The following is a 15,698-nucleotide window of genomic DNA, read 5'->3' as shown; positions in this document are numbered from 1 at the left end:
AGAGCAAGCCTGAAATGACCCTGAGGCTGTGATGAAGAACTGACAGCTCCAGAGTCCCTCTGCTGTTTTGGTTTTTTTTGGGTTTTTTTTTGCTAGAGGTATATTTATGCAGTTTATAACACACATACAGAAACCTAAGATCAGCCTTATTCTACATTCTTCCTCCTGGGCTGCAAAAGGCTGCGTCAGAAGTCATGTCTTCTTATTTAGGGGGTTTATATAACTGCCCTGGATAGGCACATGAACAGCATGTCAGGACACATGAGGCTTTCCCAAACCAGCCTTCACTTGACCTCGCCTGGACAGCAGCACTGGAAACTGAAAAAAGAAAAAGGTGGAAAAAAAAGGTGGAAAACTGAAAAAAGAAAACAGTAGTTGGAAACCTCAGATCCAAATGACCCACAGCAGTTCAAGGCACTGTAACCCTGGACCAAATTTATCCATAACACATATTGCTGAAGAAACTACGAAAACTGGAAATGTCACTGACTAACAGCTTGCTGGCAAACAAATAAAATGCATTAACAGGTTATCATAAGGAAGAAGAAAATGCCCCTGTCCTTCTCCTCATGCTTAACAATGTGGTTTTAATTGTTCCCTTCAAGAGCACCAGGAGACCCTTCCATGAGACACTCTTAGTCTCTGATTCTGGAGAAAGTCACAATCCGGAAAAAAAGACTCAAGGAAATTTCAAATGGCATTTTCACTTAAATAGGGGCCAGTACACATGCAGACTTGGCCTGCTTACTGAGTAAATACTCCCTACAACACTGAGGAATTTTAACAGAAGACTGAAGCCACACAGGTAAGTTCAGACACGGCTCTGACCCCCAGCCGTGAGGGCTGGTTCTGGTGGCAGTGATGGGCACCACGACCAACTACTGCCAGCTACAGGATGACACCCTGGGGTCTGTGCAGTGACATGAAATCAGACATTTCATAGAATCACAGAATGGTCAGGGTCTATAAATCAGAAACTGGCGCCCCTGCAAACACAGCCCATATTCAAACCAAAGAGAGCAAAGGGCTCTCCCACCACCCCACACACAGCAGATGGACAAGCAGGGCTGCCTATCCACAGCTGGGAATTTGCACAAAATAAAAATGAAAGGGGAAAGAAGCAAGGAAAACCTTCCCCAGGGCAGATGAAGGTCATAATATGAGAGGAAATGCGAGATAAAGGCAGCAGTGTACCTTAAGAAAATGAAAAGCAGTGCTGTAAGCCAGAATCACTACTGTAATAAGCTCGGTTATTGTTGTAGTTTGCCTTCAGCAGACAATGACATTTTAATAAATTGATCAAACTTCACCTCGTTGTGCAAGGATTTCCACCTGACACAGAACGCTACTTTGTAGCATCAAATACATTTTTCAGCAATTTCAATGCAATTTTTTATCTTTCAGAGCAGCAGTTCAACATGCTAAGATTAAATAATGTTACCTCTCCAGTGGGGGTGGAAGAACATTTTAGTGACAGCTGTGTCCCATAAACTGAGCTAAAGACTTCATCTCACAAAACACTTCAAGAAGACAGTTATAATAAACATAGAAAAACAGAAGCCTTGAAAGTAGGCATTTTGCAGACCATGTTTTGAAAAAAAAAAAAAGTTTCTATTAATACCTTGTTTGAACTGTTCTGACTTAATTCTTTCCATCATCTGTTATTACTTTGCACGTCACGGATCTTTGATCTTTAGTTTTTCCCTACAAAAGCCAGGCTGCCTGCTCCCAGGGTTGACCAAGTAGTGAAATGCATGGACAGAGGACAAATTTACTGCTTCAGAGAGGTCTCTTTAGAGACTCAAGATTTCAGTGTACTGAAGTTCAGCCAAGTCCCTTCTGAAGTATATTTCAAAATCACATCTATTGCCTTAATGAACAAAAGAAAACAACCTAGTTTTATCTCTTTCAACCTACTCCTTTAACTTTGTCCTTATACTAAGCTTCACTTATCTTAGAAATGGCAAATTTGCCATTCTGTGGAGATGAACTATTGAACCACAAAACACGATCTAGAAGGTAAGAACCAATGTACTCTAAATGCACACTCTGTATAGTGGCCGCTTAAAACAGAGCTAGACAACAAAATTAACCACAGTGAAATCCCTGAAAAACAGTGCCTCTAAAATACAGTGAAAACAAATTTAATTAGCTCAGTTGTTTCATGATGCCTGAAAGGACTTTGAAAGTTTTTCAGATGAAAATAGAATATACTTACACAGAAATTAGATACTAAATTTAAGACGGGAAGGAAACATTTAATACCAGATAAAAAAAGTAGATGACAAATTTTGAATACCTAAATCAATCCAGCTGGTCCCTCTGCAGTACTTCAGCAGGACTTTGATTAGATCCATACTGACCAAAGAAAAGGCAAAAATCAAATCAAGACCTGAGGTGCACATTCCATGCACTTCATACACCAGGTACAAACACAGGGACTAGCCCTTGTTTAAATAAGGCAGGCTAAGGAAAAGACCTATTATCCCCACCAGCAATCCCTCTTGTTCTGGTTCTACCATTTTCTGTTCTAAGAGCAGAATTCATTTTTTAAAATACCTAATATATTTCAATATATTTTAATACATTCCATCTTAAGAGCCACTAATCCCTATGTATCTCTGCCACCTGAGAAGCACTATGGCCCATTCCACTTGACATAAACCAAACAGATCTTTGTCACAAATACATATGTAAGGTAATTTTTCTCTAGCTAAAATACTCAGAATAAGAAGTATTCTTGAATATAAGACAGATTAAATACACAATGTTTGTCGGGTAGGTTTTTAAAGTAAATATTGACCCTCGCACAACTGAAATTATAACGAAAGAGTGCAACATTAAAACATAAAATGTTTCTCATTTTATTCAAGTAGAATTACTGCCAAAAAGCAAGAAATCAAACAAATCCATCCAAAGAAATCTGGTGTTTCTTATAAATAACCTTTACACAAGAACCAAGGCCCCTTTCTCATAAATGTAGATGAAAACATCTGGGGCTACTGGTAGGAGAGATCCCTTTTCAGCTAAAATGGAGGTACATAACCAAAACAAAGGAGCAAATGGTACCAAGGGAAATCTAAAAAAAATCTGACAAAGCCAGCACAAAAGATTTTGTTGAGCAGCACGATGTGCTGGTGTGTTTAAAGGAGACTTTAAACCTTTTATTACTAAAACCTGAAGAAGGAAAGACGTGAATAGCTGCTTCGAGATACACCAATTTCACCGGGAGAGGATAGAAACTGTTTTCCATTACCATTCCAATAATGGAAAAATGCCCAAGGGAAGCAAACCCAGAATGCAGAGGAAAGTAAACGTTTCAAAAAGTATTTGTGGCAATAAGCTGCAGACAGCCAACACCCACACTGTTCTCTCTAGCCAGCTCTGCTGAGCTTCCCCCTCCATAGAGCAGGGAGCACCCACGGAAAAATAGAGAATGAGACACCAAAAAGAACTGCCCAGCCACACAGACACAAGGAAAAAGCAGTCAGGAAACAAGACTGGAACATGGACTCCCCTTCTGAAGCTGCTGGGAGGTGCCTGCAGAGATGGGCAATTGGAGACTGACGTCCCAGAGGCTTTTTGCCGCCCTGAAGGAACACTTCCATCTGTAGTCTTCTGCTGCTGGAAATGACCACGAAAACACTCAAAGACTACAAAACAATGATGGCAAAAACACTTTGGGTGGTTTAGTTGCTCTGAGGTTTTTTTGATTGTTTTAAACATTTTCGAATAACTGGTCACAATAAGGAACCTGAGTGCTTTGTCTCATTCCAGCAGCATGCTCAGGTACCAAATTGTGTAGCCTGTCCCTGAAGGCCGGTGCCTTCTGCAGCAGCACCCAAACTCGGCCTCTCTGGGAGAGCAACCCCCCAGAAACACTTCTGCAAGGAACCCACGTTGAAGAGAAATATAGATATCATCTCCAGCACCCCAAATTCACAGCCCCAAGGCACAGCCTACCCAATTCTATCAAAACCACTTAAATATTTTTTTCAAGACAACTCAAAAGATATGGGGACAAATAACAAACCAAAGGCAAAACTGATAACAGGCTTTTGTCACAGACAAAGAATGAAGGGTAGCTATAAAAAGAACACTGCTCGCACACAACATTTTAAAAAGTATTTATAGGAAACAATTGCTAGAAACCTACAGCAGGCACACCTCTATCCAGGAAGGAGCTGGAGACTATAAAAAAAACAAAGCCCCACACCCAAAACCCTAAAGTGCGTGACTGGAGAATGAACACCACTCCTTCCTCGCTGCTGCCAAGGCCAGATGCAGAAAGCAGTTTGTGCCAGCCCACACTGGCTCTGACACGAGTTCACAGGGACACAAGACATTTCCTGCAGCTCGCTGCTTGGCCATTAACAAAAAGACCTTTTTTTGAAAACTGAATGACAGAAGTATTGGGGTTTGAGAAGTCTGTTGAGTCCTCACACTTCTTTCTTTCCCTATACATTCTGTGCAACATATATACTTCTATTAAAGGACAGAAAACAACAATTCACAGGAAAACTTACACAAATTCAGGTAAGTTCAGGACCTCCCCAGGTCCGCTTTTGGCAGCAGTCCCTTGGCAGCGCACCGACACTACCCAGCAACACCACAGCCCAATTACTACTAATGCACAAAAGCCAATGGGATTATCTACTCAGATTACTATTTAACATATAAAATAGTATTTATAGATGTCAGAAAAAAAAAAAACCAAACATTTTTTGGGGGGAAAGCAGTACTTCACAAAGTGATTTAGTCAGGGAAAACTAAATTAAACATAAAATTAGAGCACAGCTGGAAATAAATGAACAGCTTTGAACTTAACTGTCCAAAAAGGTGTAAGAGAGCAAAAAGATGAGGATTAGTTATTTTGTTTCCACTGCAATTTATTATTTTTACACACCAAGAATTTAATATCATTAGCTTGCTATTAAGTCCATTTTCTTTAGAGTAGTAGATTCCATAGCCAAATGTGGTATATATTTCTAATTCTCCAATCTTTGTTCTTTCTTTAAAATAATAATAATAATAATAATAATAACCTGATGAGAAAAGTGAGTTCAAGTAAGCCTCAAGATGCACAGGCAGCCCATTACACAGTCCATTTCACACAGCATTAAACTCGTTTTTGAACACAGGGGAGGAAAGGAGGATTAGTTACCTGAGTAACCCTTATGGAAGGGGAAAATAATTGGATTGTGAAACACAGCATTAAGGTTTGTCTTACAAAAACAAATATAATATTTATATACTGCGCTTTATGCTGAGGCACAGGAAGCCACAAATTATCATTAAAAGTATCTGGATGTTCTAAGAATGCTGAATGTTCTGAAGAATCCCCCTGGTCTACCAGATGGGATGCTGGCACAGTGGTCGCCTCATGATTATTTTTCTTCACAATCCAATATTTTAAAAGAAAACCACCTTACTTAGATTGAAGACATACTGAGGATTTTGTGTAACGCAGCTAAAATAGATATATCTCCACATCAGGAGTACTTAGGTGACTCAATATACTTGGAGGCCTAAGACAAATACAATGGCAATATTCACACGCTGAGATTTGTCAGCAGATGTCAAGGTCCAACACAAAGCTGCTGTACAAGGTTACAGCTCTTCCACAGAGCAGGCAAGGCAAATAGTTTCTTGAGACATAAGATACAAAAGATGACACATTAACGGTGTGTACACCAGAAGCTCAAATAACTCAGGCCTGAAGATGCAGGAAACATGAAGCTTCCTGGGGAAGTAAGTACAGATTCTAGTCTCAGGGCTAAAAATCAGCAATGAGCAAGTACTACATGTTCACTTGGTTTCACTTTGTAGAGGAGAAGCTCAATTCATTAATTCCAAAATCAATCTTCCATCTACACATACTCCTGCATTAAATCTAGGTCTAAGATGGCGGCCAATAAAGACTACAATGTAATTTGTTACTAGGCATAATTTTGTTACGAGACATAAAAGGAAGCACAGATTTAGCACCGGGCTAAAAATTCCAGTCACGCAACCTTAGAAGCCCATGGTACATCCACCCAAATTTTTAAACTGCTTTGTTATTTGTGTTTGTGCCACGGCTGGTGCTTTTCATCTGGGAAAAGGTTTGTGGTAGCTGGCAGTAATTGAGGTGAAGAGATCCCCACTGACATAGCGTGTAATTCCACAACCATTTCAATCATGAAACTGCATTACGGAAACGGATAAATTGCAACAATAAAAGCAGGTATGACAGTAGGAGAGGAATTGTAGGAAATATCTTCCCCATATAAAAAAGAGTGCATCTAATAGCTTATTGGATTTATTTTTGCAAGTTTAGTCATGTCAGAAAGTATTTTACAGTCCAAGTATTTCTACCAAGTAAACTGTATAAGCTAAATAAAAAAGTTAAATTTACTGAGAAAGTAAAGTACTCAACAAGAGTCAGAGCGGCAGATTTACCGACCTTGCAAAGTAAAAATGTATCACATACCTATACTGCTATATATTTTACACACAAAAAAATCCAACAACAAAAAAATCTGAAGCAAATCAAGGATACAATTAAGTGCACTTCTAATGAGAACACTGCTTTGATGTGCATCTGTGTTATGGAAGCAAAGGATTCATCCCTGAACAAAAAGAAATGATCCTAAATGTCACCCAAGAACAAATCACAGACACCAGCCCAGAGTGCCCCACTCCCAATTGCCTTGCCTGCATTTCACTGGACCAATCAGTCTAAAAGCAAAAAATACAATTAGTGTGGTGTCTTCTCAGACTTTGAAATCACATCTCACAGTCCTTCCAGTATGATTAAGAGCATACAGAGATGCAGTAATTTGCTGGAGTCTATTTCCTCCTACACTGTGCACAAAAAAATTTTGAAGGTAACTCCTAACACTATTTAAATTAGAAAAGATGTATGTAGAGGAAAAGCTGGAGAAAAGATGTCAGGGGGAATCTTTAAAAAAACATAATACTGATTATGCTTCCAAATTATGACAAGCTCTCAAGGAAAAGGGAGCATACCAGTGCCTGAGAGATTTAAAAACCTGAACTGGAAAAGAAGTTTGGGAAGAAAAACCCAACATCAAAACCCCTTTATTAGCATTTTTTGTTAAAACACCAGTAATTAGGCTGTATTTTATATAATCCAAAACCAGGCAAAGTAATTAGCATGTAATAATATTTTCTACAAATGTCCTTCTGATCTCTCATCCTTTTAGATAAATTTCAGCCCTTAGAGGCTTTCAACTGTTCCTTATGTCAACTGTTCTCCATATAAATCATCCCACCTTTAAAAAAAAAAAACAACAACATATTGCAGTCTCAGACCCTGAATTTTTCTTAAAATAAATCCACAGTTGATTAGGGAGGAGAAAGAAAAATAAAAAAGGGGAAAAAGAAATCAACTATTGCTTAGTCGGATGAAGAGTCCTCCTGCTTCCAGCAACAAAGTTGAGAAGGAAAGCTAGTTTGAATTCTGGCAGTGAATCCCATTAAAGCTAAAACCTGAAGTCCATACATTCTAAAGAAGACAAAGGTCCAGGCTTCCCCTAGCCAGCTATTAAAGTGAACAAGCTTCTGAAGCGAGAGGTTATGCAATCATTAAAATAAAACAGTCAGGACCTCCCAGCAAGATCAAAAGCAGTGCCATATGGTAAGTAATGGGGGAATTTTTTTTGCATTATTATTTCCAATAACACTTAGAAGCATTTGTTCAGATCTTAATGGAATTTATGATAGCTTTTGTCCTCCTCAGGAATCACTGTTTATTTTTATCTATCAGAAAGGCAACTGCTGTGAGAACATTATGTACTAGAGTCTAAGTATTTTCAGAAGAGGAGACGAACATTTTCCAAAATTTAGGTACTTCCTTAGTCTCAGGCATGCTGCCAACAGAGGAGGACAGAAATTTGCTGTGCTAGAGAAGCAGCACTCCTCACTCTTCTCACCTGCAGTGCAACAGGAGTGACACCAAGAAAGAATCCCAATTTGGTGATATTTGCAAGGCAAGCAATAGAAAACACAATTACCAACCACCATTTGCAATTAATGTACATCTTAAAAACATCATCATCACAGGCCCAAATTAGCACCATATTAGAGAGATCACAGAATCACAAACAGTTAAGTATCCTTTGTTTATATATCATGACCTTTCAAAATCAATACACAACCAATGAAGACATTTAAAAATATCAAAATTAAACAGAAAAATAAAAGAATGCAGAAAGTTGCTTTAAATTTTAAGAAAAACATAACTTTTGTTTAAATTCTTTTTTAAAAAAACAATACAGCTGATACAGCAGATTCAACTTGCATATTGCATTGATCTACAGCTTAGCCCTATAAAAACTGTATTTACAGAAAACATAGCTGGGACAAGGCATCACAGATGTTTTCCTCCTACACCTCAGTCACCTTATTAAAATGAAACTTCGGTGCAAAAATCAAACCTAGAGAAATAACCATAGCTAATTTTTTTTTAAGAAAACTAATTAATCCCTAAGGTCTGTCAAGGCATAGTAGAAGCTCGTACAGGGTTAGGAAAAGCAAGAAGCTTTGAGCTTAGCTATGCTGCATACTCTTCATATAACAAAGTCCTTTAGGAAAAAGAAAAAAGGAATGAAAGCCTAACAAGAAAAAAGCCTCACACCCAAGAAAACAGAAGTTACATTAGCATTTTATGTCTTCTATTTTTTTTACTTTCTCTTTTAAAGCTGTGTAATCTCAATATTGTTGCATTTAATCGTACAATAATTCCCACCTGATCAGTAAAGCAGATAAAAATATAACCTCCCTCCAAATGAAGGCAGAAACACCATTAAAATACCAAACTTCCCCGCAGGGCAATTTGCCAGAAAACAGATCCAAATGTTTGAATTTCTTCCCAACTGTGTGAATGCCTGACCCCAGAGGAAGAGCCGCTGGCTGCGCCTCCCTCGCAGGACGGCAGAGCGCCGGCACACGCACAGAGCGGGTGGAGCGCACCGGGCAGCATCCCTACCCACCTCCACACCCTGAGTGCTGCTGGAAATGGAGAGAAAGGGACAGATGGTGGATGGCTTCAGGCCCTTGAGGGGTGTAACTGGCCTGGCTTGTCTTTGGCAGCTCGCCCTGCCAAGTCATCTGAAATGTTGGCGTTTATGGCTTGAACGAACTGACGGTTACCCAAGGGGCAGAGCCACAACTCTTCACTTCCCACTGTGTCCCAGGCAGGGCCCTGCTGCTGAGGCTCACCAGGTGTGCAATGCCTGCCCATGACCAGGCATCTCCTGGGAGACAAGAGCTCTGCACGCGACAAACAGGAGTCCGAAGCGCAGTGCCAGCCCTTCCAGCCAGGCTGCGCAGGAGCCGTGCCCAGTGGGCGGCCCATGGGCTGCTCACTCCAGCCGCCTGCTCACACCTGTGCCACATACACAACCTCCACAATCCCTCCAAACCCATTTACAAGCCCCCTTCTAGAAAATTGTCTTCAGCTCCCTTTATTTTACAAACTGGAAAGTAACGCAGTGGTTTCTTGGTGTCACTGCTGGTTTATGCACACCTGGCGGACAGCATGCGCCAACACAAAGTACAGGCTGCCACGAGCTATAGTACAGACAAGCCTTACTAGGGCTAAATTATGTCCCAGAGGCTGTATGCCGGACAACTTCCCATCCATTATCATCAGAGCAGCAGCAAACAGGAGAGAAAATGAGCAGAACACAGCCAGCTCCTCCGGCAGAGTGGGGAAAAACAGTGGTTGGATAAAATGGCTAGACGGAGAAGACTACTGACTGCGTTTCAAACTGATTATTGATTATTTAGTAGAATAAAAGACTATAAATAAAAATATAATTTACCACTCTGGCAATTACTAAGTTTACCAGTCAGAGGAGTATGTGAGAAAGCACAGAGCCCAAGAACCACTAACAGCAATATTTTGATGAGCATTAAATTCTTACAAAAAACATTTAGGATGAGAACTGCACAGATACATTATTTACATAGTAGATGCAATAGAATGTATTATTAAAGCCATAACAAAACCTAATAGTTGGAAGCAATACATTTAGATAAAACTTATATTTACCTGTGAGAATCATTAATTTTCAACAATTTATTTACTGTGGTGAGTCTTCTAAGTGTTTGTATTAGATTTGTATGGCTGGGATTTGGTAGCAGGAATGGCTACAGAGGTGGCTTCTGTGAGCAGCTGCTAGAAGCTTCCTTCACATCCAACAGAGCAAATCCCAGTTGGTTCCAAGAAGGATGTGCTACGGGACAGGGCCACAGGGATGCAGCCCACAGAGGAACCCACAGAGGAGACCCATGTCAGTGCAGGTGGATGCCTGAGAGGATGCTGTGGGAGGTCTGCGCTGGAACAGGCTCCTGGAACGGACCTGTAGAACCATGGAGAGCACAGTCCACACTGGAGCCAGTTTCCTGGTTGTCACCCCATGGGGGACCCATGCTGGAGCAGCCTGTCCTTGAAGGACTGCACCCTGTGGAGGAGTGACCCACGTTGCAGGAGTTTGTGGAGAATTGCTGCCCATGAGATGGACTCATGTTGGAGAAACCCATGGAGAACTGCGAGGGACCCCACGCTGGAGCAGGAGAAGGGCTCCTCTTCCTGAGCAGCCTGAGAAATGTGTGATGCACTGGCCATAGCCCCTGTTCCCATCTCCCTGTGCTGCTGGGGGAGACAGTAGAGCTGGGAAGGAGGGAGGGGTGGGGGAAGGTGTTCTTAAGGTCTGTTTTTACTTCTAATTATCCTGCTGTGATATTGTTAATAATAAATTCAATTAATATCTGTAATTCTAGCCTGTTTCACCCATGACTGTGTTTGGTGAGTGATCTCTGTCTTTATCTCAACCAATGAACCCTTTGTTATATTTTTTCTCCCCAGTCCAGCTGCAGAGGGGAGTGACAGAGAGGCTTTGGGGGGTGTCTGGCATCCAGCCAGAATCAACTCACTACAGTCTTCAAATAGAAGCTGAACATCTTTATACTTGAACAATAAACACTTCCATCAGATTCAGCTCATTACAAGAAAAAAAAAAAAAAATAGAATATATGAGAATATGTGCTTGGATTTGCCTAATACTGAGATAAACCATTTTATCTGAGCAAGATAAAATTATCTGGACTCACCTGAAAATAGTGTTTCCACAAAATTCTTATCCATCTAATAGTGTGAATTTAGAAGAACTTTCCTGTATTATAATTATAACAGCAGATTGGAGAAATGTATCTGGGGATAATATAGGGGTTTTTTGACCTCTCAGCTGGTGGGGAGATTTCCCCCTGTCTCAAAACATCTGAACCTAACATGTAGCATGGGTTGCCTGAAGGAAATGTACCTCAAAATACTAGAACCATTTGCATAGCAACTGTGAATCACTGAAGCATCTCCATGCCAAATCCCTTAGAGGAAAGACTAAGCAGGGGTGGCTTCAAGATTTTAGAAATACAACAGCAAGACAGCGATGAGACAGTTTCCTTCCCATGCATTTCCTGCTGACCTATTTCACTGTGCCATGTGAGTTCAAAACCTTATTTCTTAAGCAGGAATTTAGAGACTAATTAAAAAAAATATATTTCAAGTAATGGATATAAGCAATCCTTTATACTGTAAATTCAAATTGATGTTTTATTTTATTTGGAGAAACGGGGCACATTCCTCACTGCCAATAGAGGGGCACAGCCACTGACTTCCAGGACACAAATAATAACCTGCTTAATCGTCCAATATTTATCTGTAGGCTGTATGAAAACTTTTGCAAATGTACTAGTAGCGTGGTTCTGTTTCAGTTAAAGGCCGAAAGAGTAAGCATGGGTGGTAAATTCTTCTTGGTATTTTTTTTTTTTTCTTCTTGGTAAATTAACGTCAATCTAATCTCTATTTAACATAACGTTGCTTAAGAGCCGTGCCTGCTCAGACTGATACAAATAGCAAAAAAAATAAGCCATATAGGCTCAGAAAATCTTGCATATTAATTTAAAATAATGAAAAATATTGTAAGTATGAACAAAGTCATGGCAAAGAAATGAAATTGCAATGGAATTGCCTTTAGCTAGAACATAATGAAAAAACTGAGCAGCTGCAGGAATCCCCTATTTAGCTATACCTTCAGTGTAACAACTCACCCATTCTGATACTATTAAGAGAAACAAGACACTGAATATTGATGCTGAGGATAAAAACCTCTTTCATTAACCTAGCCCATACCTGCACCATATGTGTAGATGTTCTATGAATCAAGGCACTATACAAATTCAGGCTATTCACAACACAACACAATACACTTTATGAATATTTTATAAGTCTGTTTTTATTTCACAGTCTTTCTATGGCGATATCTTCCTCTTTCCCAAGCCCTAAAACCATTAGCTTCAGAATAATATGTAAAGAACAGACTAGATTGCAGAAGTTGTAGGAAAAAAGCTTTCTCTAACAGTAAGAAAACTGGCAGTGTACTTTAACCTTTGCACATTTTCCAAACTGCAAACTCCGAGACTAACAAATCCCTTAAGATCTGAGCTTTACATCTTTAGGGGGTGGGGGGAGGAATTATATGACAGCTTTTAATAAACATCAAAAATGTAAGTTAATTAAGAACTAAGTTCTTTTTTAAAGTTTCCAAAGCTTTTTTTTTATTTCCAGAGACAAGGAGAAAGAAAAGCTGGAGAACTGCAGACAGCATTTTCATTTCTTACACACTACCACACATGTTATCAACTGTAAGGCATGAGACTGCCCAGCACACTGCAGCTACGCACCCAAACCAAATCTCTCCTGCTGTTCTAACAGACAGATTTCTGAACGTACCAAAAATATTCTGAAGCCAACACTTAAAATAAACATCCAACACAAGCAAAAAGGAGTTGCTATACTGATGTGGTTCCTTTCATCCTGATTTGAAACCATGCTGAGATCCAATGATAACAAGAAACACAGAGGGCAGAGTTTGTCACTGCTCTCTGCTGCAATTTTGACATCTGTTTCACAGCTCTTGGAAAGCCCATTTCCATTAATCTATGAGAAAGGACAGGAGATAAAATTCCCAGGCTGCAGAGGGCATTAGGAGACTTTCCTAGCTGACTGTACTTTAAGAAAGAACTGTAACAGCCAAATTACATTACTGTGAATAGACAGAAGATGCTGTAATTCTATTCCTCCTTTTGTCTTAATGGAGTTATTTATGCTGCAATCTTGAGGGCAGACCACTTACCAAAGACATTGCCAGCCACCTGCCTGACACACAAAAAGAGCAGACTAAGAACAGAAGATGACATCGTGGTCCCATTCAGCAGAAGCTGGTCTGTGCTTTCCTGACTTAGCCGGCAAATTATCTTTTTTAACAAATTGCTCATGCTCCACACTAACACTTAAACAAATTTTACCGAACAACCCAGAGATTAGTTATCAAATCTAGGTAAAGTAAGGGATATTACTGAAAGTCTCAACAAAGAGAAAGTTTTAAATTGCTTTAAAGCTTAGCTTTTGTAGAATTTATGCATTTTAAAAATAAGAACAAAATTTGTTTGCCATTCAATATTATTAAAACATAAATATAACAAGTTGTTTCAAAGTTGAACACTTCCTTAAGATTAGTATCCTAAATCAAAGAGGGACAGAATAGTGGTCATATGCAATTTCCACAGAAAATTATGTATACTTAGCACACAGATTAAGAACTGGGCTCCTTTAATTTAAGAGATTAATTTCAAGCACCTGGCCTTGAAAGCATGAATCTCTGTTTCTATTAAAAAATACCAAACTGGCTTCCCTCATACAAAAGCAAAAGCAATACTAAAAGCACATACAGGATCTGACAACAAAAGAAGCTGCAGAAAAGAAGGAAAGAAACCAGGAGGAAGAGATGGAAGACTGCTGGGAAAAACTAAATCAAACCATTCATCATAAATATGTAACACATTTTCCACTTTCTTTAGGATACTAACACTATCGTCACCATATCTGCCACTTAGGAATAAAAAGAAAGATGTCACTAAGGAGCATCTACCCCCTGATGTACCCTCAAGTTATTAACCCCAAATACTAAGTTTACAGAAGTAAATGTTAGAAAAGTACCTTCAAGCTTGAAGAACAGTTTGTGATATTAAAGTATGTTAGTAGCCAGTTTGCAACCCTAAATACAGAAATACAGTGGCTCAGTCATTTGAAAGAGAAAAATAACTGGAAGAAGCTCCTCTGAATTAACCTAATATCAAAAAACACATTGTTATTGATCCACAAAGTGGGAGCTGTGTGGGTTGAAAGATATTTGAGAGTTTACTTTGAAGTCTAAAATAAAATAAGCATGGTCTCGGTGCAAGTCAAAAGCCCAAGTCCACACATGACCAAAACTCATCTCATTTAATCTGGACCAGCTGACTTCCCAGTAGGACATGTGAGAAGAAACTCTTTTTCTCTGAACAAGATTGGCTGTAGGAAAATGAAAGCATTGGCAACTTCACAGAACAGTTAAAGGCTGGAGAGGTCTCCATTTGTGCTGCTTTAAGGAACATAGAACAACCATCCCACTGCCTGCAGAATGTTCATTATCTACCATCATAATTAACACCATTTCAGTTAGACTGCATATGGGAAAGCAGCAGGAATGAAGAGTAAATACCAAAACTCCTGTCAAATGGAAAATTATTTTCAACCAGCTATGAAAACTTGTCATTATCTCCATGACTGTACTTACTGGGCTTTGACTCCCTCTTAACAGCCCTTCATTTGGCCTCAGATAGATGATAAACAACAAGCTGAAATTTGTTCAGCTTTCCCACTCAAGATGGGGCAAGAGACATCTATGTTTGCACGGATTTATAGAAATCTTTATGCTTCAAACAGGATTTAAACATAACCCTACAAAATACTTTCCCTTTGAGAGGAACATGAAAGGTTTGGGGAATCACACACCTCTTAATTTACAACCTTCTTTTTACGCAGTAAAATCCTCATAGTGCATTTCCATAAGTATGAAGGAAACCAAGATAATAGTTCAGTTTACCACACACTTTGTGGTTTAACCACAAAAAATAAAACGTAGTAGGCTCATGGGAGAACGTCTGTATGCAGTGGGGCCACGCTTGAATCAAAACTATACCTAAGACTGCGTTAGCTACGACCAAGAAGAAACAGAAGACTCTCTTTAATGTATTACACAGTACATTCAGCATTCCACTTCTGATATTGTCTGACAGAGGTTTCCACTAGTTGGCATTTACTGAAATATATATGTATGTTGAATTATGTTATATACAGCCCTGAAGCCACAGGCATACCTCATTGTTTATCAGTAAAATACACCCTTAGAGATGATGTAAGGTGAAGTCCTACACTTCCACCTCCTAGTACAAATGTATTCCTCCTCTGTTTTCAATTTTGCCATACTAGAAAATGGTAAATCTTAGCTGATTCTTTTCTATTCCTCTACTTTGACAAGTTACCCTGACAAAGAAGGAAAAAGTTCTTGATCCATCATCAACAGTGAGTTCAACCAGAGAACTAAAGGATAAGAGACAAAAAATGCAAGCAATATTTTTGTCTTTTTCCTCCAACACCACACTATTGCTGAAATTGTATACAGAAAACAGAGGAGAGAGCAAACTCAAAAAAACTTGTCGTGAAAAGACAGCCAGAGCCAAATCAACACTTGGTTTATTTCAACCCAAAAGAAAAACAAACAACACTAGGAAGAGCAAACACTGGGAAG

The 15,698-nt window shown here is 39.4% G+C and overlaps 1 protein-coding gene across 2 annotated transcripts in view; it reads right to left on the bottom strand.

Moving 5' to 3' along the window:
- The window catches only part of CCNY (cyclin Y), a 119,923-nt gene that overhangs the window by 82,009 nt on the left and 22,216 nt on the right, over nt 1–15,698 (bottom strand). The gene's annotated exons all lie outside the window — the stretch shown is intronic.

The sequence above is a fragment of the Hirundo rustica genome, chromosome 1, assembly GCF_015227805.2.
Source record: "Hirundo rustica isolate bHirRus1 chromosome 1, bHirRus1.pri.v3, whole genome shotgun sequence".
Classification (NCBI taxonomy): domain Eukaryota; kingdom Metazoa; phylum Chordata; class Aves; order Passeriformes; family Hirundinidae; genus Hirundo; species Hirundo rustica.
The sequence above is the reverse complement of the archived record's forward strand: the minus strand, read 5'-3'. Positions and strand labels throughout refer to the sequence as shown.